A 24,857-nucleotide genomic window follows, 5' to 3' on the forward strand; every position below is an offset into this window, starting at 1 on the left:
ATGTTTCAAGACTATAGCCTTACAGAATTTTATTCCTGTCTACCTGAAGAATATTTTGATTAAAAAAAGATTGCTGTTGGTATGTTTTCAGTTTTTGGTCGAACCAACATATATCTGAGAGCAAACATCTTCAAAAATGAGACTAGTAAAATCGAAACAGCTCTAGGCTTACTGATGAGCATCTTCACCAAATTTTGAGGCTTTCTGTTACAAATGTTGAAATAGATATTGCTAAGCTTGCAAATAAGATGCAGCATCAAGTTGATGAGATGAATAGAGTTTTCAATTCTATTCATCTCCTCTTTAAAGGGAATAGAATTTTTTACAAACTGTACAATAAAACAAGTTACTATTAAGAATTTTTCATATAGGAATAATACCTATTTAGCCATAGCTGGCATATGAGTCTAGGGCTACACTAAACTCTCTAGCTAAATTATATACAAATAAGGTGAACTTTCTCTGATAGTAAGGATAATTCTAATATGCGGCCCTCATCTGTATTTGGAATGATAATGTGGCCCTTTCATGCAAAAAGGTTGGGGACCCCTGATGTACTACATAACTCACTAGTACATCATTCAGTACTAAATTGTTATTTTAATGTATGACACTTACCTGGCAGGTATATATATAGCTATATTCTCTGTTCCACCTGGCAGAAATTTTCAAAACTCGCGGCAAACGCTAGTAACCTATTAGTAGTTCAGGCAACTACCACCCCGTTACCGTGGCGCTAGCGCTAGGAACCGTTCCCAATTGGGCCAGATTTTCTCTGCCAGCCGAACCGGCAACATTGTTGGTGGTTCCCTGCTAGGATTTTCATTCTCGTTGCTGACTTTTCATGGATCTTTGGTATTGTACTCGGAAACGTTAGCTTGGCATTCGCTTTGGATTGTTCTTTAAAGATGTCTGATACTGGAAGTATGTTTAGAGTTTGTGTAAAAGAGGGGTGTAAGGTAAGGTTGCCGAAAGCTTCGGTCGACCCTCATACCATTTGTAAGAAGTGTAGAGAGAATGTGTGTACTTGGGAGAATAGGTGTTTTGAATGTGAGAATTTATCAGAGAAGGAATGGAAGATATTTATGAAATATGTTGAAAGGCTTGAGAAAGATCGTGTAAGGAGATCTGTTTCTCGTAGTGAGAAGTCGAATTCTTCTAGCAAAAGGAGTGAATGTATTTCCTCTCCAGCTCCTTCTAATGTAGAATTGGTAGTTCCTTCTCCCCAGGTATCTCCTCCGCCCGCTGCTGTATCGGAGGAGGCGAACGATACACAGATTGTGAAGGTGTTCGCTGCCCTTGCGTCCATGGGCGACCAGATACAGCGACTTACAGATAAAGTTAGTGCTTTTGATGTCAGTGAAAGTGTAGTGGAGGGGGCGTCTGATCGTCTCTCTCGTGCTCCTAGACCTAGACCTCTGTCAAGCTCCCAGACCCAAGGGAGAAGGCATGTCGACAGTCGAAGGGAGGCGAGAGAGGTTTTGTCGCGGTCAGGCGTCCCTTCGAACAGTCCTGTTGCAAGTTCCCAGGCTGTTGCAGTTCGCCGCAGAAAAGGCGTAACTGGGAAGTGTGCGTCCTCGGATGGTTCGACTTCCGAGCGGGAACGTCGGTATGCAGTTGTGTCTCGCCCCCTCAAGAGGACTTTCAGGACATCGACCGCTCTCGAGAGACATGCTCAAGATCGTGAGGCTTGTAGTAGTCCTGAGGTGTTGTCCTCCTCGGAAGACGGGGACGCAGTTCCGATCAAGAGGAAGAGGATTTTTCGTGCTAAAGAGGACTTAGTACGGCCTTCTCGTCCTTGGATTTCGATGAGAGACTCTCCTCCATCTTCTTGTTTGTCTTCCCCTCGTCTCTCTCCGTCGGGTAGAGTACAAGATCGCTCTCCGTTACGTCGTAATCCTCCTCCTTCGTCCTCTGCCATTCAGGAAGATAGTACGAAGGGTTTCTTAAGGGAAATGCAGTCTAAGCTGGCAGTTCTTGTGAAGTCTTGGGATGCGCCTGTGCAGGCATCTTCTAGGAGGAAGGACAATTTCCTTCCCGTTAAGTCTTCTAAGAGGGAAGACAAGGACGCGTTTGCCGAGGACGCAGGACGCACTGGCGCTACGAGGACAGGCGATCGCTTGCTTATTCAAGACGCAGAACGCAGGAAGAAGAAAATGGTTTCGGAAGAAGCAGGACGCAAACGTCAGGACTCGGGATCAATTGTGGACGCAAGACGCAGACGACAGGAAGCAGATGTGTCTACGATGGACGCAGGACGCAAGCGGCAGGACATCGAGAGGCGGCAGGACGCCGATTCTTCGTTAGCCGCAGGACGCAGGCGGCAGGACGTTATTCCGTCAGCGAAGCGTCAACACGACAGTGATTTGCAAGACATTTCTTCAGCAGAAGAGGAATTGGAATTAGTTGAGGAAAAGAATACGGAACCTTCTTCAGATTACAAGATTCTGACTTCACGTCTTCTTTCTATTTTTGAAGGGGAATTCAAACCGACAGCTCCTTTATCTCCCTTATCGCAGTTTTCCAAGAATAGGACTCCAAAGAAGTCCTCTTTCCTTAAGATGACTCTGTCAGTTTCGGCAAAGAAGGCCCTTCAACGTGTGAATGACTGGATGAAGGATAAGAAAGAAGCGGGAAAATACTCTTTTGCTTTTCCACCAGCTAAGTTAGCATCGAAGTCAGGAGTATGGTACGCTACTGGAGAAAGTCTAGGCCTGGGAGTACCTGCCTCCTCCCAGGGGGACTTCTCCAGTATAGTAGACAGCTCACGCAGACAGGCGTTACAGTCTGCTAAGGTCTGGTGGACTTCGTCCGAGTTTGACCATCTTTTTAAAGGGATTTTTAGGACTTTCGAAGTCTTCAATTTCCTAGATTGGTCTTTGGGAGCACTGGCGAACTCCCTAGAAGAAGAAGATTTGCAGGATATAGAAGCAGCTAAGAGCATTATGTCCTGCATGGACAAGGCTCTGAGAGACGGAACGAATGAACTGGCTTCTTTGTTCACAGCAGGAGTACTAAGAAGAGATCGCTGTTGTGTTCTTTCGCTTCAAAAGGGGTTTCAAACTCTCAGAAATCGGAGTTGCTGTTCTCTCCCCTTTCGAAACAGCTGTTTCCTTCAGAGGTGATTAGGGATATAGCTCTCTCCCTTTCTCAGAAGGCCACTCAAGATCTTCTCTCGTCTTCAGTTAAGATGTTCTTACCATCCAAGTTGGTTAAGAAAGCTCCAAAGGAAACTAGGCCTTCGCAACAGCCCTTTCGAGGCAGAACATTCGCTCGACCCGCCTTTAGGGGTAAGAGAGTACCCACTAAAAGAGGAGCCAAGACCACCTCTAAAGAATGAGATATCAGTCCTCCAGACGACAGTGGGAGCCAGACTTCAAGGTTTTTGGGAAGTTTGGCAGAACATGAAGGCAGATCCTGGGCTGTCAACGTAGCTCGGGAAGGGTACAGATTCCTTTCTTGAAGAGACCACCTCTCGCAACATCTCCGAGAGCCCTCGGGGCAAATTACAACGATTTAGTGAAGAAAGCGGCTCTGTGGGAGCAAGTAGCTTCCATGCTAGAGAAAGGAGCCATAGAGCCTGTTTCTGGATCACGATCTCCGGGATTTTACAACCGGTTGTTCCTGGTTGCAAAGTCCTCGGGAGTTGGAGGCCAGTTCTGGATGTAAGTCAACTGAATCTTTTCGTAGAAAAGACCAAGTTCACTATGGAGACGAACGATTCAGTACTGGCAGCGGTACGTCCAGGGGACTGGATGGTGACCCTGGACTTACAAGACGCATACTTTCATATTCCAATTCATCCAGGAAGCAGGAAGTATTTAAGGTTTGTGATTCAGGACAGGGTCTTTCAGTTCAAGGCCCTGTGTTTCGGCCTTTGCACAGCCCCCCAAGTGTTCACGAGGATGATGTCCAATGTGGCGAGATGGTTGCATTTAAGAGGGATCAGAGTGTCTTTTTATCTGGACGACTGGTTGATAAGATCCCAATCAAGAAGTCAATGTCTGGAGGACTTGAATCAACATTGAACTTAGCAAAAGACCTAGATCTTGTGGTAAACATGGGAAAGTCTCAATTGAATCCCCAACAACAGATAGTTTATTTGGGGATTCAGATATCGTCAGTGACTTTTCGGGCTTTTCCGTCCCCCGAAAGGCAAGCCCTATGCATTCAGAAGGTGCAGGACTTTCTAAAGAAAGACCGATGCTCAGCAAGAGAGTGGATGAGTCTACTGGGCACACACTCTTCGCTAGAGAGGTTCATTTCTTTAGGAAGACTGCACATGAGACCTCTACAGTTTTTTCCTGAAGGATTCATGGCCAAGAAAATTGCAACCGGATTCCTTCCAGTTTCTAATTCCTGCCGAAGTGAAGGAGGAATGAAAGTGGTGGCTAACTCCAGGCAGGTTAGCAAGAGAGATGTCGCTTCAGCAGAAGAGCCCAGACCTCATCTTGTATTCGACGCGTCGGACGCAGGTTGGGGAGCGGACATTAGGGCCCTCAAGAGGTGTCGGGACTTTGGAGCAAGGAAGAAACAAGTTGGCACATAAACAGGAAGGAACTGATGGCAATTTTCTTGGCCTTGAAGCACTTCAGAGAGTTGATTCGAGACAAGACAGTGCAGATCAACTCGGACAACACCACGGCTCTGGCATACATACGCAAACAAGGAGGGACTCATTCTTTTCCCCTTTACAAGCTGGCAAAGGAAGTTCTGCTTTGGCGGAAGAGGAAAGCGTCGTGCTGCTCACCAGGTTTATACAAGGAGAGAAAAATGTGAGTGCGGACCTGTTGAGCAGAAGAGAACAACTTCTCTCGACGGAGTGGACGTTGCACATGGAGGTTTGCCAGAGCCTGTGGAAGTTGTGGGGCCGTCCGGTAGTAGATCTGTTTGCGACAGCCAGAACAAAAAGGTTACCAACCTATTGCTCTCCGGTTCCAGATCAGGAAGCAGTGGCGGTCGACGCATTCCTGATGGATTGGGACAAACTTAGATTGTGTCCGCTTTTCCTCCGGTTCAAGGGTACTGGGGAAAGTTATGAAGAAGTTCAGGGTGAGCCAAGGAACGAGGGGGATGACCTTAACAATAGCCCCGTTTTGGCCGCCCAAAGTTGGTTCACAGAGTACTGGAATGGACAATAGATACGCCAAGGATTCTTCCTCTAAGAGTAGATTTACTCAGACAACCCCACTTCGACAGGTTTCACAAGAATACCCTCGCTCTGGGTCTGACTGCGTTCAGACTATCGAAAGTCTTGTCAGAACGAGGGGATATTCTAGAGAGGTGGCCAGTGCAGTGGCTAGAGCCAGAAGAACCTCCACAATCACAGTATATCAGTCGAAGTGGGAGAATTTCCGGAAGTGGTGTAAGAACAGGAAAGTGTCTTCATCCAGTACCTCTGTGACCCAAATCGCAGATTCCTTCTATACTTGAGGAAGGAATTGGGTTTGTCAGTTTCGACAATCAAAGGTTATAAAAAGTATTGCTAACCTCAGTGTTTAGACACAGAGATCTAGACATCTCGAATAACTTAGACCTTAGAGATCTGATTAGGTAATTTGGTACCAAGAAACAACCCCAATGCAGGCCCCCACCCTGCTTGGAACCTCGATGTGGTCTTGAAGTATTTAACCTCTAGCAAATTCGAGCCTTTAGAGAAATCCTCTCTGAGAGATGTTGCTAAGAAAACTATCTTTTAGTAGCTTTGGCAACCGCTAAAAGAGCTAGTGAGCTTCAGGCCATATCGAAGAAGGTGGGATGGAGACATGGCAACGCAGTGTTGTTCATTCCAAGAAGGTTTCTTGGCCAAGAATGAGAATCCAGCTAATCCTTGGCCAAGATCCTTTGAAGTTTTGGGTCTGTCTGAGTTAGTGGGTCAAGAGCAAGAAAGAGTTCTCTGCCCAGTGAGAGCATTGCGTTTTTATATGGAAAGAACAAGAGATATCAGAGGGAATTCTGATGCTCTGTGGTGTTCAGTTAAAGACCCCAGTAGACCCATGACGAAGAATGCTCTAGCCTTCTTCATGAGAGAGTTGATTAGAGAAGCTCATATGTTGTGTCAAGAGCAGAGCTTTGGTATTTTGAAAGTGAAGGCTCATGAAGTCAGGGCAGTTGCGACTTCATTAGCTTTTAAAAAGAATTTAGCCCTCAAGGAAATTATTGAATCCACATATTGGAGAACTAATTCAATATTTGCGTCTCATTATCTTAGGGATATTCGGACAACCTTTGATAATTGTCAGACGCTAGGTCCATACATGTCCTCTGGTACAGTATTGGGCAAAGGAGTTTCTACCCCATAACCTTCTTTTAAGCTAGTTGTTTTTATTAGGTGATGGTGTTTGTGTTTTTGGTCGTCTGAGAAAAGTGTTCGGTACTTTTATCAGTCTTGTTAGTATTATCTTGTGATGGTGTGTGTGTAGTTCAGGTAAATGACCTATTACTAGCTTGAATGCCGTGGCATAAGAGGGCTGTACGGTTCTGTCAACACATTGGTCACGTCCAGTTGTCAGTTCCAGTCTTAGCTTCTTCAACATACAGGACACTTCCTTGTTGAGAGCTCCTAAGGTTTAAGCAGGCTTAGAGGCAGGACCTATGAAGTCAGCTACCTTAGCAGGTAAGGAACCTAGAGTTTTAATAATATTTTAATAATATTTTTATACTCTAATAATGTTGCTGTCTTTGACCCACCTCCAAATGTGTCAATCAGCTATATATATACCTGCCAGGTAAGTGTCATACATTAAAATGAAGTTTTTATGTTAAAACAAAGTTTGTTCATGAAACTTACCTGACAGATATATATATAGCTGTATTCTCCGAAGTCCGACAGAATTTCAAAATTCGCGGCACACGCAGTGGGCGGCCAGGTGGTAGTACCCATTCCCGCCGCTGGGAGGCGGATATCAGGAACTATTCCCATTTTTCTATTCATATTTTTTTCTGTCGCCGGTCGGTAAACAACTGTTTACAGACCTCCGCCTAGGATTTTGAAACTTCATTAGCCGCTTAAGTATCCTAATTATTCTTTCGATTATTGACTTGGATTTGTGGCTAGGCATACGCTATCGTAAATTTTTCATTGCATTTGATGTCTGAAGCTAGTTAGCCTAGTTTCAGACTTTGTTGTCTGCTTGGGGTAAGGTGAAGCTACCGGAACTTTCGGTAGACACTCGCTTAGTATATATGGCGTTTACATGTTTTCTTTGCATAAGTTCAATGTAATTAGTGTAATGTGTGACTGATTACGGAAGAAGTAGGATTCATGTACGCATTTTAGAGCGTGTTAGAATCAGGAGTTTTCCTCCACAGTAAACAGAAGTTAGAAATAATGAACCTTCTAACCTCCTGTAGATTTTATTTTGCCTAACCCTGTGGTATGGCTTTCGGGCCTAGAAGAAGTGTCTGCTAGAGGATTACATCAAGTAATCTTAGACTAAAGTGCTCGCTCTCCAATCAGTGTTGTGAAGTGTAGTGCCCCTTGTGTTGTGGAGGGGGCGTCAGATCGACCCCATAATGCCTCTAGGCCTGGACCTCTGTCGGACTCCCAGGACTCAGGGAGAGGGCATGTCGAAAGCCGCAAGAGGGTTACGGGGGCTCCCCACCGATCTGGCGTCCCTTCGGCAGAACCTGTTGACGCTTCCCAGGCTGCTAAAGATCGTGCACGTGCACGAATCTTGAAGGATTGCTTCTCGTCCTCCGAGGCGTCCTCCCCGCGCAAGGGTTGGAGCTCTCGGAAGGACTAGCGCCCTCTAAGAAGCTTTAGAGAAGAGGACGCTTCATGTCCTCTCTCTCGTTAGGAGGGAACGTCAGATCGGCCCCATAACGCCTCTAGGCCTAGACCTCTGTCGGACTCCCAGCCCAAACCCAGGGAGGGAGAGGGCATGTCAAAAGCCGAAGGAGGGTTACGGGTTTTTCATGCTGATCTGGCTTCCTTTCGGCAGGTCCTGTTGTCGCTTCCCAGGCTGCCGAAGATCGAGCACGTGCACGAATCTTGAAGGATTGTTTCTCGTCCTCCGAGGCATCCTCCCCACACAGGGGTTGGGGCTCTCGGAAGGACTCGCGCCCCCTAAAGAAGCTTTAGAGAAGAGGACGCTTCACGTCCTCTCTCTCGTCACGAGAGGATGAAGAGTAAAGAGACCACATTTACCCTTTTCGAAGAATGCACTGGCTCTTTTCCTAAGGGACATATTAAGGAGGCTCATTCATCTTGCCAGAAGAGTGATTTGAGCCTCCTGCGAGTGAACGCTCATGAAGTTAGAGCTGTTTCAACCTCGCTAGCATTCCAAAAGAATTTGGTAATCAAGGACATTCTTGATTCCACCTTTTGGAGGAGCAACTCAGTTTACGTCTCCTCTCCTCATGGCGCTCCGTATACGTTATGTAACGTTCGCTTTACTTCGAAAAAGCAAGCTGATAAGTTTGATGTCCGGCAAGCTGCTTTGCACAGTCAAACAACTTATGTCTCTGGTTCGGCACAAGAAGGGCAATTTAGACGTGAGCTAGCTTTTGGAGGTGCTCGACGTCCTATAAGTAGAGACATTCTCCAGGACGCTCGGCAAGCACCTTGCGAGGGTGTCTTTCGGACGCTCGGCGTCCACTTTGCTGAGTGCGTTTCTGGAGATGTTCTTTTGCATTACTAAGACGCAAGTTGTCGCACAGGCGGCCACTGTCTTTGTAAAAAGGTATGAAGGTCTTTAAGGCCCGTCTTGAAGACGAAAAGCCATACGTCTTCCTTTAGTGTTCACACACTTCAGGAGCAGCGTGCGGCTCTCCATGGAGACTCGCATGAGGACGTCCCTTGAAAATATTCAACGTCATACGCAAAACGCGGTTCGTCATAACATTGAGATGTTGGCAAGGTCGCTCGCCAGGACGCCTCTTCGCGGGACTTGCATGCATCAGGGCGCTCAACGAGTTCCTCTCTGAAACGTCGTTCAGAAGACTTGGTGTTCTCTGCTCAGACACGCTCTTAGCTACGCAGGATGTTTTTTGAGGACGCTTTCCAGGACGCTTTTGAGGACGCTTTTGTGCACATTCGCCAGGACGCTTCGGTGGAAGCTCGGCAGGACGCTTTGCGAGAGAAAAGACTTGTAGAATTTGGGGGCGGCGTTTTATTTGCTGTTCAGGACGTTTCTTAGGACGCTTGACGCTTTATAAACGCTCGTCAAGAGGAGGGGTTTTTTTCAGGACTCTCCCACAGGACATTCCTTTACAGAAATTTTTAAAAAGGATTCGGAGTTAGCGGAGAGAACATACCCAAATTTTTTTCTTCGATCCCTCTTTTCCTCTTCATCGATTTCTCTGATTAATTCGGGAAGATTATATACTCGGATTCCTGGTGACTTTCGGTCATGTTAAAGGGTTTTCCCCTATTAGCAAAGTGCTAATAGTTTTTGTCAAGTAAGGACGTTTTCCCCATTGTCAAGATACTAAACGTTTTGTCATTTAAGTGGGGGACCCCTCATAAATGGGGTAGTTCTCATTGACATAGATTTTAACGTTTTTATCGTTTAAGCGGATAAACTCGTTAACAAATTTCGGAAGAGCTCTCATTCATTTTCAGAGGCTCATCCGGGGAGTAGGAAAAAGACTTGTAGACTAGATCCAGGAAGTCTTATGTCCAATATCATAAGAACATTGAACGGTCCTTTCGATCCTCGGTTCTCTCTTGATGATCTCTATTCGAATATTACTCCCTTTTCTTGGCAAAGAGTCTTGGAAAAGAGTCAAGGAGTTCTTTTAAAAAGTCTCATTCATTAGAACGTGGACAGTCTTTTTCCTTTCTTTCTCTCTTCCTCGTCGAGGAAAGATGTAGTAGAGAATTCGATGTTTCAAAGTACTACCAATACTTACGTAGTTTATCTTTGCGTCATTTTGCTAACGCATGGGTCAAGTCATATACGCATATCGTATTTACCTCTGTGGATAGAAGCCGAAAGAACTGTTGTTCTAATGTATTTATTTGACACTCCCTTCAACCTTCCAAGAGTTTTCGGAGTAAGAATAACTATTCAGGTATTGTTACGAGAACACCAACTCAGATTCTGTATTTAGCGAATTTGTTTCGTTTAAATATGCCTGCTTGAGAGTTTCCTTTTGCTCGATAATTTCATACCTATCCCTTCGTAAAAGGAGTAGCTGGCAACTCAGGCAGATAGTGCGAGACGATGAACAAGGCTGCTGTTACTGTGATCTACGCAGTACCGGCTAGCTCGGTGTCATGCGCGGTTGGTTGCGTGTCTCTGCCCTACAATCATGGATTTTAGCCTCGGGTTGAGGAAATTTCTAGTAATCATGAATGAACATGCCTTCCGTTTACTTAGAAATTTCAACAAGATATCTCTTATACTTGTTCGGTGCGGGTTTACCGCACGGTAACAGAATTCTGTACGAATCTACCGCGGCATAGCACTATAATAATGCTCTCCTGCTTATGCAAAGCGCAGCCTTATTTAGGGAAGGAAGCAGGCTGAGTGAGGGAATGGATGAGTTTGCTGGGGACCATTTCCTCGCTGGAGAAGCTTGTTTTGTTCCCTGAATAAACAGCAATTCAGACCTCTACAATTTTTCCTCACGAAGAAATTTGAATAACATCAAAGATCTTGTAATAATTCTAATTTTCTCTCAACGCCTTGAGGATCACCTCGGGTGATAGCGAGAGGGTGCCAGACATCCGAACAGAGGAACAGATGTTCTGGCACATTGTCTGAAAGATTGGAAGCCAAATTGGTCGGCTCTCCAGTTCCTCGAAGGATGAGTTTGGATCGAGTGGCCCAAATCATCTCGGATAATTTCTCAGCTCTCTCATAGCTCAAGAAGAGAGAATTAGTTATGGGCTTGGGCACGGAAACGTAACGATCCTCAAGAGGTTCGTTAAACTAGTGCACGTCCGTGCGGGTCTTCTCGATCGAAGGCAACAACTACTGACGTCTGAGTAATCCTCACTTAGAAGTATGTCGAAAGTGAGGAGAGACTGAGGGCGTCCTTTCGTTAAGTTTTTCGTAATATTGAAGACGAAGGAGCTTCCTCTTAAGTTGTTCCCTTATTCATGATCCTAGAGGATTAGCTTTAGTCACCACATGTTGGCCTCTAAGAGGTTGGATTCACAGAGGTCAGGTAATTCAGAGAATTGTCCAAAGACCCTTCCCGAGAGAATCGGTGTAATCTAACATCGTCACTTAGTGAAGTATCTAATATCTCTCCTCTCGGAGTCTGAAGGCGTTCAGACTATCGAGAAGCGCTAAGATCTTCAAGACTATGGCAGTCTCTTGGCCAAGGCAAAGCAGTGCTGCTCCATTTTCAGTGTTCAATCGGTGCGGGCCGTTTCTGGAGATAGTGAAGGGAAATGACTGTTCCTCCAACTCGACCTCTGTGAATTTCTTTATGGTTCTATCTTTCCGTATGAAGTAGAGATAAGATAGAAGTCCTAACTATTGTAGAATATGCAAATATGTTGTTGACGGCCTCTAGGCTCAGAGATTCGGTTCTGTCAAACAACAAAGCTTCACGATCTTTGAGGTCTGGGGAGATCTTGAAATTCTCTGGATCGCAGGTTCCGGCATGGAACTTAGACGTAGTCTGAGTTTCTGATGCCAAAAGCATTTCGAACCTATCCTTTCTGCGAACTTAATACACGTACCAGAAAAGGGCTTAACATTCTAACCGCTCTAGCCACGGCAAAGAGGGTTAGTGAGCTTTTAGCCATCATCAGAGGTTTTAGCTTTAAAGGACATAATGCGGTCTGTCCTCTAAGCCTTCCGTTCTTGATAAGAACGAAAACCTGTCTAACCCTTGACCCGAAGGCTTGGAGACCAAGGGTATGGCACAAATTATTGGGCAAGGGCATTAGAGAGTCCTGTGCCCTGTCGGGTCTCTCAAGTTTTATCTTGATAAAACTATAGAAAGTCGAGGTCAACGGACAATCTGCAGTGTTCCGTAAAAGACCAGACTAGTTCATGTCCAAGAACACCCTGGCATTATAGTCAAGGAGTTCTTTTAAGAAGTCTCATTCGTTATGTTTGCATAAAGATTTGAGATTTTTTCTTAATATGAATGCTCAAGAGGTGAGGGCGCGGCCTCGGAAGCATTTCCAACAGGGCATGACACTCAGTAACATCCTGAGTGCCACGCTTTAGCGAAGCAACTCTGTGTTCGCTTCACACTCCCGACGGGATGTGAAGACGACATTTGAGATCTGTAAGTCGCTAGGACCATACATATCCGTAGATATATTATTAGGGGCAGCAAGCAACACGAATCCTATCCTATAGAAAAGGGATAGGTGTGCTTTTAACTTTGAAGGGTTGGTCGCTTGAGGCGCGTTCCTTTTCTTTAGCATAGAAGTTATGGAACTAACTTTGATAGGTTAGGTCAGGTGGTGGTTTTTAGCTTCGTTGCCCTCAGAAGTATGGTCATATGGTCTAGTCACATTGTGGTCACGCCCCCGTTGACAGATCATCTAGAGCGCACCAGCATTACAGGTCTCTACCTCGCTGGCAACTCTAGTAACGCAGAAGCAGACTTTGGTGACAGTAATCACGAAGTCGGCTATGCTAACAGGTGAGGAACCAAGATGCATATCATCGACTTAATTTAGTTTCCCAAAAATCCTATTCTGTCTCTTCCCACCATCCGAAGGTGGGATTCAGCTATATATATATCTGTCAGGTAAGTTTCATGAACAAAATGTTATTGTTATAATACAATTAAGTTTGTTCATACTTACCTGGCAGATATATACTATAATTAAAGTGCCCACCCACCTCCCCTCAGGAGACAGTGGCACTGATAAAATATGAATAGAAAATGGGAATAGTTCCTGATATCCGCCTCCCAGCGGCGGGAATGGGTACTACCACCTGGCCGCCCACTGCGTGTGCCGCGAATTTGAAATTCTGTCGGACTTCGGAGAATACAGCTATATATATATCTGCCAGGTAAGTATGAACAAACTTAATTGTATTATAACAATAACATTTTAATGTATACTTACCTGGCAGGTATATATAATTTAATTCCCACCCTCCTCCCCTCAGGAGACAGGGTTCAGAGAAAATCTGGCCCAATTGGGAACGGTTCCTAGCGCTAGCGCCACGGTAACGGGGTGGTAGTTGCCTGAACTACTAATAGGTTACTAGCGTTTGCCGCGAGTTTTGAAAATTTCTGCTAGGTGGAACAGAGAATATAGCTATATATATACCTGCCAGGTAAGTATACATTAAACTTTGTTTTAACATAAAAACTTCATTGTTAGAAATTTTCCAATTAAGGTTATGAAGGGGTCGTCTGATTGAATTGAATGCTGGAAATTGAAAGAAAACAGGCAGTCTCCGGTCGTTGATCCGGTCTTATGGTTCTTGTCTAGCACCATAAAATCACGAGTTCAGCACCTCAGTGGCGTAGTCGGTATGGTCTTGGCCTGCCACCTCGTTGGTCGTGAATTTGATTCTTGGGCATTCCATCGAGAGGTGAGAGATGTGTAATTTCTGGTGATAGAAGTTCACTCTTGACATTGTTCGGAAGTCACGTAAAGCCGTTGGTCCTGTTGCTGAGTAACCAATGGTTCCATGCGATGTAAAAACACAATACAAGCAAAGAAACAAACAGGCCAAGTTCTGGTTATCAGCGCCATAAGGTGCCTTATGCAATAATAGAGTTATGGCACTATAATAGTATACCTAAATCACCCATTTTCGGTTAATGGCGGTTTTTGCTCGACGGAACCCCTGCCGATAACTGGGGACTGCCTGTGTTACAGTAAAATTCATTTTTATACATTCAACTTCCCTGCCAGATATATACTTAGCTATAGACTCCGTCGTCCCCGACAGAATTTCAAATTTCGCGGCACACGCTACCGGTAGGTCAGGTGATCTACCGCCCTGCCCTGGGTGGCAGGACTAGGAACCATTCCAGTTTTCTAATCAGAATTCTTCTGTCGTCCGGACCGTCAACATTGTTGTTGGTTCCTCTCGATTGGTTTTTCTGTTTTCACCGGCAATTGATCTTCTTGACCGACTTTTGGTGACGTATCTGGATTGTTGGATTGGCATACGCTTTTGTGGACTGTTTTGTGGACTTGATTTTGGATTTTTCTTTAAAATGTCTGACGCTGGAATGGTTGTGAGACGTTGTGTGAATGTGTGTGAATGTAGGCTGTAAGGTGAGGTTGCCGAAAGCTTCGGTAGACCCTCACACTGTATGCAAGGGTTGCAGGGAGTATGAATGTTCTTTCACTAATACTTGCAAGGAATGTGAGAATTTGAGCAAGAATGAGTGGAAGAATCTAACTAATTATTTGAAAAAGTTAGAAAGAGAAAGAGTGAGGAAGGCTTCTTCTAGAAGTTTAAGTAGTTCGAGATCTAATGAACTAATTCCTAGCTTGGGATCTTCCCCAAGGGTAAGTATTGCTACTTCTCCTTCCATTGCAGCCCCTTCTCCTATTGCAGAACCTGTAGATTCAGCGAAAGAACTTGCGGATCTAAAAGCGGCCTTCAAGTTAATGGAAAACAAAATGGCTGCCCTGCAAGGTAAGGCTAGTGATTTTTCAGTGGACAGTGATGTGAGTGTCCCCAGTGTAGTGGAGGGGGCATCTGGTCGGCTCCGCAACGCTCCTAGGTCTAGACCTCTTCCAAGCTCACATGCCCAGAGGAGAAGGAATGTCGAAAACCGAAAGGAGGTTGTGGAGAATCCCCACCGATCAGGTGTCCCTTCGGCAGTTTCTGTGACACCCCAGACTGCCAGGGATTGCTATTGTAAAAGCGTCCTGTGTGATTGTTTTTCTTCGTCGGGATCTTCGTCTCCGAGACGTGATTGGAGGGATTCAGATCGCTCGCGACCACCGAAGAGGAGCTGGAAGGCTCCGACTATTGACTCGAGCCCGGAAAACTTCCCTGAGACCTTACCTTACCTTACAGACCTTACATCTTGTTCGGGTTGCCCCAGGTCCCTCAGTGTGAGGCACCTCTAATGTCTACCAGAGAGTTGCTAGTACATCTTCCGGTATATTTTGCATCTTCCAATCTTGGATGGTCTGGGATGCAGTTTAGATATTTGTCGAGCTTATTCTTAAACACATCTACGCTCACTCCTGATATATTCCTCAGATGAGCTGGCAACGCATTGAATAGACGCTGCATTATCGATGCTGGTGCGTAGTGGATTAATGTCCTGTGTGCTTTCCTTATTTTTCCTGGTATAGTTTTGGGCACTATTAATCTACCTCTGCTTGCTCTTTCTGATATTTTTAGTTCCATGATATTTTCTGCTATTCCTTCTATCTGTTTCCATGCCTGAATTATCATGTAGCGTTCTCTTCTCCTTTCTAGACTATATAATTTTAAGAATTGTAGTCTTTCCCAGTAGTCAAGGTCTTTAACTTCTTCTATTCTAGCTGTAAAGGACCTTTGTACACTCTCTATTTGTGCAATATCCTTTTGATAGTGTGGGTACCTTATCATATTGCAATATTCAAGTGGACTACGAACATATGTTTTATAAAGCATAATCATGTGTTCAGCTTTTCATGTTTTGAAGTGCCGTAACAACATTCCCATTTTTGCTTTACATTTTGCCAACAGAGTTGCTATTTGATCATTGCATAACATGTTCCTATTCATCATCACACCAAGGTCTTTAACTGCTTCCTTATTTGTGATTGTCTCATTATTAGGTCCCTTATATGCATATAGCTTTCTTTCTCTGTCTCCATAATTTATTGATTCAAATTTATCAGAGTTAAATACCATCCTATTTACCTCTGCCCAATCATATACTTTGTTAAGGTCTCTTTGTAGAGCGTTCCTATCTTCATCACAAGTAATTTCTCTACTTATTCTTGTGTCATCTGCGAAACTACTCACTACCGAATCCTTAACATTATTGTCTATGTCTTCAATCATAATAACAAACAGTATTGCAGCTAACACCGTACCTTGCGGCACACCGGATATTACCTTGGCTTCATCCGATTTCTCGTCGTTTGCAATAACTATCTGTTTTCTGTTGTGTAAAAATTCTTTTAACCATCTTCCTACTTTATCCACGATATTGTGTTTTCTAATTTTCTTCGCTAATATATTATGGTCTACTTTATCAAAAGCTTTTGCAAAGTCTAAATAAACCACATCTGTTTCATTTCCGCTTTTCATATTTTTGAATATGTTCTCACGGTGGACTAACAGTTGGGTTTGTGTACTTTTTCCGGATACGAAACCATGTTGTCCTTTATTAAACAAATTATTTTTTATTAAATGTTTCATAATATTTTTCTTCATTACCCTTTCATACACTTTCATAATATGTGATGTTAGACTCACAGGCCTATAATTACTTGCCTCTAGTCTTGATCCACTTTTGAAAGTAGGGGTAATATATGCTAATTTGTGCTCATCATAAATCTTGCCTGTATCTACACTTTGTCTTAATAATATTGCAAGTGGCTTTGCGATAGAATGAACTACTTTCTTTAACAAAATAGCAGGAATTCCATCAGGCCTGCAGCAGCTCCATTTTTAATTTCATTAATAGCCTGCACAATATCAGCTTCATTAATATCTATGTCAGCTAAATATTCACTACTTTTCATTCCCTTACTTCTATATCATTATCTTCATTATCTATTCTAGGGGTGAATTCTCTATATCGTTCTGCCAGTATGTTGCAAATTTCCTTTTTTTCATTCGTTAATCTCCCTTCAATTCTTAGAGGGCCTATTTCTATTCTTCTTTTATTCATCTTCTTCACATATGAGTATAATAGTTTGGGATTTTGCTTGATATTTAATAGGGTTTTTTCTTCCAAGTCCCGTTTTTCATTTTCTTTTGATTGTATAATCTTTGTTCTGCATTTTCTATCTTACTTTTTAGTTCTATAACTTTCCATGCATTTTTTTTTTTGCTAGACCTTTTTTCCACTTTCTGATTTTCTGGAACAAGATCCTTCTGTCTCTTGGTATGCATGACTGATGTTTACTTTTCTTCTTCGGTATATATTTATCCACTATTTTCTCTAATATTTTATATAATATCTCCGTATTTACCTTTATGTCATCACTTACGAAAATATTATCCCAATCTTTGTTTAATTCTTCATTTATTTCTGACCATTTTATATTTTTACTGTAGAAGTTGTATTTTCCATATCCTTCCCACTTTTTCATTTCTTGCTTATTTCTGTTTTCACTTGCTTTGGAATGGACTGTTAATTCTATGACATTATGGTCTGAAATACTCGCATTATAAACTATTATTTCTTTAACATAATTCATCTCGTTCACAAATACTAGGTCTAAAGTATTTTCCTTTCTTGTTGGCAGGTGATTTATTTGTTGAATGTTGTATTCTAGTAGCATATCTAATAGCTTTTCGAATTGCCTCTTATCTTCTGCACTACTATTACTCTCTTTTTTATATGTATAAGTACATCCACAATCTCCTATTCGTTCTTTCCAGTCTACGAAAGGAAAGTTGAAGTCTCCAGATAGGAGAATAGTCCAGTCCTTGTGATTTCTACATATATCATCCAATTTTTCTATTATTAAGTCAAACTCTTTAGTATTAGGAGGTCTATATATTACTATGTTCATTAATTTTTCAGATTCAAATTCTACCGCTATTAGTTCACATTCTGAGTTACTATATTTCTCATATATTTTTCCTTGTTTTTTGTCTTTCCCATATATTGCGGTTCCCCCTTGATTCCTATTTTTTCTATCTGATCTATAAGTTTGAAACCCTTTTATTTGATCATCATTCCCAGTCTCTTGGGAATACAGGTTTCACTTATATTCATTATATCTATTTTCTTTTCAATTTGGGTTATTCTTCTAAGTACTCTATTTTTCTTTTTGAGTTACTCGTAACTAAACCCTGCGCATTCATCACTATGATGGTTTGCGTGTTTTCTCCTTCATTTAATATTGGTAATAATAAGGATTTTCCCATGTCTCTTTCCTGTTCTGGTATGTTGTTCTTTTTTTCATTTCCAGAAATTCTGACATTAAAAAATCCAACTTTTCCATAATATTTGTTCTTCCTTCATCATAATTATTCATTTTGTGTCTGAATCTGCAATTTTCTCCATATCTGCAATATCCCCTTGCATAATAAAAACAGTTATTATCTCTTGAGTAGAATCTTGGAGCTGATGCATTGAAATTTTTTGCTGGCACCTCTGCATATCTCGTTGATGGCTTGCTTTTTTCTTTTACCTGATATTCTTCATTCCTCTCTCTATTTGTTTCTTTCTTATTTTGGATTTTATTGCTTGATTGGTTATTTATTTGATTATTTTTCATGGCTACAGGGTGCATATTTTTACATTTTTTGTCGAACTTACATCCTTTTCCTTCTTTTAGGTTTTTGCATATTTTTGGATGTAGATCTCTGCAATCATCCTCATATCCATCTAAGTATGCACATTTACCATATATTTCATAGTTGTGACATACCTTAGGATGTTTGTAGTAACATTTTTCTCCATATCTGCAATTCCCTCTTTTCAAAAGGTTGCAGACTTTGTCTTTTTTGTATATTTTTTCCTCTTTCCCGTCATTGTGTAGATCTGGGTAGAGCCTCTTCGGCATTTTCTTTTGTGCTGTCATATCGTAATTTATTTCTTCGTAGGTATGCTGCTTTATAGCCTCATATGTAGTATCAATGAGTATCTCTGCATCCATACTTTTATCTTGTTCTTTGTTTTCCTTATCTTTTTCTGTCATTTCAGTTTTGTTTACTTCTCTTACGTTTTCCTCTTCTTCTTCTTCTTCTTCTTCTTCTTCCTCTTCTTCTTCTTCTTCATCCTCAACTATTTGTACATTCAATCTTGATTTAATAACATTGTCTATCCATGGTAGACATGTTGAGCAAAAAATTCTTGTGTCTTTTCTCATATCTTGCATTACCTCAGCACACTGTGGAGGAGTCTCCTTCGGGAGTTAAGAAGGCAAGAAGAGCCATTCTGTCACCCAGAGTTAGAAGGAGTCAGGAGGTGGAGGCCATGGACTCCTCCCCTCCTCCTCCTCCTCCCGAAGAGGATAAAGAGGAGATTACTAAGAGGTTTCTGGTTTCTATGCAGGAGCAGATTTCGTCTTTAGTAGGAGTGCTTTCAAAGGAGCCTCCTAGCAGGAAAGACACTTCCCTTCCTATCAAAAGGTCCTCCAGACGTGTGGAGGTACCTGCCGCCAGGAGCAGGAGGCAGGAGGCAGGAGTCAAGAGTCAAGAGCCAGTAGGCAGGAGTCGGAGTTCTTCCATGAGGCAAGATACGAATAGACTTATTTCTGGAATTTATGACTCTTCTCCAAACAGAAGCTCCTCTCCTTCAGATCGTAGGAGGTCTTGGAAAGACTCTTCCTCCAAACAAGAGCTTTCTCCTTCGTCTGATCGAGGTTTGGACGATTTGTCTGATGACGAGCTTCCTGCAAATGAAGGACTCTCAAACTATAAGATCTTAGCCTCCTTGTTACTACAAGAGTTTGGAGACTCTCTTAGTCCGGCGGCTCCTCCTTCTCCTCATTCTCTCTTTTCGAGCTCGGCTACTGTGAAATCCTCGGCCTTTCTGAAAATGAAACCTGCGATTTCCATGAAGAAGGCCCTCCAATCTTTAGATTCTTGGATGGGCACTAAGAAAGAGTTGGGAAAGACAGTATTCTGCATGACTCCTTCCAAACTCCATGGAAAGAGAGGTATTTGGTACGGGACAGGAGAGACTATGGGTCTTTCTCTTCCTGCTTCGGCAGATGCAGACTTTGCCAATTTAGTGGATGCCTCCAGACGTCACTCTTTAGGATCGGTCAGATCTACGTGGAGCATTTCGGAGTTGAACCACTTTCTAAAGGGACTTTTCGTCACTTTGGTGTTCAATTTTCTGGATTGGTCACTCGGAGTTCTGGCTAATAAATCTAAAGACCCGGAGTTTCCTAAGAACCCAGAGATTCTCCATAGCGTCCTGTCTTGCATGGACAAGGCAGTACAAGACGGTTCGGGAGAAGTTGCTTCCCTATTTGGTGCTGGTCTTCTGAAGAAGAGATCAGTCTATGGATCCTTGTTATCAAAAGCGGTTTCTCTGAGCCAGAGGACAGCGTTATTGTTCGCCCCTCTGTCAGATCATCTGTTTCCTTCTCAGTTAGTGAAGGATATATCTCGCTCGCTAACTGAGAAGGCGACACAAGACCTACTTGTACAAACATCCAAGAAGAGTCGTCCTGTAGTGTCTATGAATAAAAAGGACTCTCGTCCTCCTCAGCAGCCCTTTCGTGGAGGTGCAGCGGCTCGTCCCCCTGCCAGAAAGAAGAGCTCTGATAAGAGAGGAAGGTCTTCCTTCAGACCTTTCAAGAAGACAAAATGACTTGATGATCCTTCAAGCACCAGTGGGCGCCAGACTCCTGAACTTTGCAGGAGTCTGGGCAAAAAGGGGAGCCGACCCTTGGTCAGTTTCAGTCCTAAAGAAAGGATACGTAATCCCCTTCGAGGACAGTCCTCCCCTAACATCTACGCCTCGGGAACTGTCAGCGAGGTACAGAGACCCTGTAATGAGAAAGACTCTCCTTCAAATGGTAGAACAAATGTGGGAAAAGGAGGCCATCGAACTTGTGCAGGATCCACACTCCCCGGGATTTTACAATCGCCTTTTTCTAGTACCAAAGGCATCGGGGGGGTGGAGACCAGTACTGGACGTAAGCGCTCTGAACCGCTTTGTTCAGAAAAAGTAGTTCCGTATTGAAACGTCCGCCTCAGTAATGTCTGCTCTTCGTCCAGGAGATTGGATGGTCTCTCTGGACTTGCAAGATGCATATTTCCACGTTCCCATTCACCATTTGTCAAAGAAATATCTTCGATTTATGATAGGAGACAAGATTTTTCAATTCAGGGCTCTGTGTTTCGGCCTGTCTACAGCTCCACAGGTCTTCACCAACCTGATGGCGAATGTAGCGAGATGGCTTCACCTAGAGGGAATAAACATCTCCCTCTACTTAGACGACTGGCTGATCAGGGCCAAGTCGGAGATTCAGTGCTTGGAGGACTTATTAATAACAAGAAAGATGATAGAATCGCTGGGATTACTCGTGAACCTCGAGAAGTCGCAGCTGATCCCCAGCCAGAACTTGGTCTATCTGGGGATTCAGATGGATTCTCGGGGTTTTCGGGTATTTCCTTCGCGAGAGAGAATCACTCGAGGTTTGTCGAGAATCTCGAACGTCTTAGAGAGAGAGAGCAGTTCAGCGAGGGATTATCTGAGCCTTTTAGGGACTCTGTCCTCGCTAGAAAAGTTCTTCTGTCTGGGGAGGCTTCACCGTCGCCCTCTTCAGTTTTTCCTGAAAGGGGTGTGGAGTTGGAAGACGGGACAACTCTCAGACACCTTCCTGCTTCCACAAGAGATAAAAGATCACTTGAAGTGGTGGATCCTTCCTCTTCAGAAGAACGAAGGCGTGTCGCTTGCCCTGCAGAACCCAGACCAAGTGTTATTTTCCGACGCTTCGGAGTCGGGATGGGGAGCGACGCTAGGAGCAAGGGAGGTGTCAGGCACCTGGACAAAGGAACAGGTGTCCTGGCACATCAATTGCAAGGAACTAGTGGCCATACACCTAGCCTTAAGGTTCTTCGAGGAGATAGTCAGAGGCGGGGTGATACAGATAAACTCGGACAACACCACGGCTCTGGCTTACATACGCAAGCAAGGAGGGACACACTCTTTCTCCCTCTATCAGTTAACAAAAGACCTGTTAACCTGGACAGAGGAAAGAGGCATAACTCTCCTCACAAGATTTGTGCAAGGGATAAAGAATGTGAGAGCGGACAGACTAAGCAGGAGGAATCAGGTCCTTCCCACAGAGTGGACTCTACACACAGAAGTGTGCCGAAGTCTTTGTTCCCTGTGGGGGAGACCTCACATAGACCTGTTTGCGACGTTCCTCTCCAAAAGAGTAGAGATCTTTTGCTCTCTAGTGGAAGATCCAAGAGCCTTTGCAATAGACGCGTTTCTCCTGGATTGGTCGGGTTTAGACGCCTACGCCTTTCCCCCGTTCAAGATCCTGGGGGAAGTACTCAGGAAGTTCGTAGCTTCAAAGAGCACGAAGTTGACCCTAATAGCCCCATTTTGGCCAGCCCAAGAATGGTTCACGGAGGTACTGGAGTGGATAGTGGACTTCCCCAGATCTCTTCCAAGCAGAGCAGATCTACTCAGACAACCCCACTTCGAGAGGTTTCATCACAACCTCCCCGGTCTCGCTCTGACTGCCTTTCGACTATCGAAAGTCTTGTCAGAGCGAGGGGTTTTTCTCGCAAGGCTGCAGGTGCTATCGCTCGAGCCCGCAGATCTTCGACGAGAAGAGTAGACCAATCGAAGTGGGAAGTCTTTAGGAGGTGGTGTAAGAGTCAGAAGCTGTCCTCCTCCAGTACCTCTATAGTTAACATTGCCGATTTCCTCCTCTTTCTGAGAGAGGAATCGCACCTATCCGTGTCAACAATCAAGGGATACAGAAGCATGCTGTCTTCAGTATTCAGGAATCGAGGGCTAGAAATTGCAGATAACAAGGATCTACATGATTTGATTAGGTCCTTTGAAACTTCAAAATCAGCAGCTCCTAGAACGCCTAGTTGGAATCTGGACGTGGTCCTGAAATTCCTTTCCTCAGATAAATTCGAGCCTCTACATCTGGCTTCCTTCCGCGACGTCACTAGGAAATGCTTATTCCTGTTGTCTCTCGCTACAGCCAAGAGGACGAGCGAATTGCACGCTCTGGACTCCACAGTGGGATTCAAAGGAGATGCTGCTATCTGCTCGTTCCAGACATTGTTTCTGGCGAAAAACGAGAACCCATCAAAACCTTGGCCCAGAAGCTTTGAGGTAAAAGGTCTATCTAACCTTGTAGGCAGAGAGACAGAGAGGTCTCTCTGTCCAGTGAGAGCTCTTAAATTTTATTTAGAGAGAAAGAAACAGATGGGAGGTTGTCAACAAGGTCTTTGGTGTGCTGTGAAGAACCCCAAAAGACTCATGTCCAAAAACGCCTTGGCCTTCTTTGTGAGAAGCGTAATTACTGACGCACACAAGAACTGCTCGGAGGAATCCTTCGGTCTTCTAAAGGTTAAGACCCATGAGGTGAGGGCAGTAGCAACGTCCCTGGCGTTCCAAAAGAATATGTCTCTTAGAAATATCATTGAGACTACTTATTGGAGGTGCAATTCAGTGTTTGCGTCTCATTACCTGAAGGATGTGAAAGTGACTTATGAGAAGTGCTTCTCTCTAGGTCCATTTGTATCAGCAGATACAGTTCTGGGTCTTGGAGCAAAGACTGATCCTTAAAATATTTTAATTTTATCGTACATAAACCCTCTTGTCAGATATGTGCTTGGTTTTCTATTAGCAAGCTCACTGATGTCGCACGGGCGCATAGTGTCATTGCTGGTAGGGGATCAAGAGTATGTATGGCTAGTAGGGGGGTACAAAATTTTTTTTTTATATTTTGTTATAAATGAGCGTGTAATTATGTTTCGAGTTTTTGGTTGTTTGTAAGGAGTTCGGGGATAACTCCTTACAATCTTAGAACTAACATGGATGTTAGGATCAGGTGATCGGGATCGGTGTTGTGCTCCTTGAACAAGGTGTATTGTCATGTTAGTGGAATAGCACCCAATGACAAAGGCCTTTAGGCTCTGCCGAGTAAGTGGATAAGACCCCATTGGCAGACCCACAAGAACTCTTAGCCATAGATCAATATCTCGCTGAGGCTCTTGAGGCTAAGCAGACTCCTAGGCAGTAGCCGCAAAGTCTTCAGCCTAATGAGGTAGGAACCAAGGTTTATTAATACCTACAACATATGTTGTTTACCTGTCTATTTCAGTAGTTAGCTGTCTCTTACCCACCACCAATGGGTGCTAATCAGCTAAGTATATATCTGGCAGGGAAGTTGAATGTATAAAAATGATATTGTCATGATACAATAAAGTTTTATACATACTTACCTGACAGATATATACTTAGCTATAGACTCCGTCGTCCCCGACAGAATTTCAAATTTCGCGGCACACGCTACCGGTAGGTCAGGTGATCTACCGCCCTGCCCTGGGTGGCAGGACTAGGAACCATTCCCGTTTTCTAATCAGAATTCTTCTCTTCCACCTGTCTCCTGCGGGGAGGCTGGGTGGGCCATTAATCGTATATATCTGTCAGGTAAGTATGTATAAAACTTTATTGTATCATGACAATATCATTTTAATTTCATAGTTAAGGTAAGGGAGACTTCACACTATTGACCCACCAACTGGAGCAAATAATCTGTATTGGTCAGTGTAGTAAATTATTTGAACAACTTATTGAAAAGTACTTTCAAGAATTTATTGGAACCTTTCCTCAAAAAAGCTAGATAGTAACGCCAGAGCACAACTCTGTAGCCTGGAAAGCTTGTCCCAAGTAACTTGCAATATATCAGCCCACAGTCCTACTATGCCAACAAAAGGGTCCCATATCTCAAAATACAGGCAGCCCCCGGGTTACGACGGGGGTTCCGTTCTTGAGACCCACCGTAAGCCGAAAATAGTCGTAAGCCAGAACATCATCAAAAATCCTAAGAAAACCTTACTTTTAATGCTGTGGGTGCATAGAAAACTATGTAAACTGCATTCTTATGGCCTTTTTCATAAAAAAAAAACTTCAAATATTGATTATTTTGCATTTTTGGTGTCATACATCATCTGCCAGATGAGCGTTGTAAGCGTCGTAACCCTGGAAATAATGTCTGATGAATATAATTGAAAAGCGTCGTAACCTCGGAACATCGTAAGCTGAGATCGTTGTAACCCGGGGACTGCCTGTATAACTTATAAAGCTTTTAAACATGATTACCCTCATTGTTTTTCAAC

General features: G+C 43.6%; 1 protein-coding gene across 2 annotated transcripts in view; it reads left to right on the forward strand.

Annotated features, from left to right (window-relative positions):
- LOC135209178 (glutamic acid-rich protein-like) overlaps nt 1–24,857 on the forward strand; it is a 64,338-nt gene that overhangs the window by 7,925 nt on the left and 31,556 nt on the right. The window lies entirely within an intron of this gene.

This window comes from Macrobrachium nipponense, chromosome 37 (genome assembly GCF_015104395.2).
Source record: "Macrobrachium nipponense isolate FS-2020 chromosome 37, ASM1510439v2, whole genome shotgun sequence".
Classification (NCBI taxonomy): Eukaryota; Metazoa; Arthropoda; class Malacostraca; order Decapoda; family Palaemonidae; genus Macrobrachium; species Macrobrachium nipponense.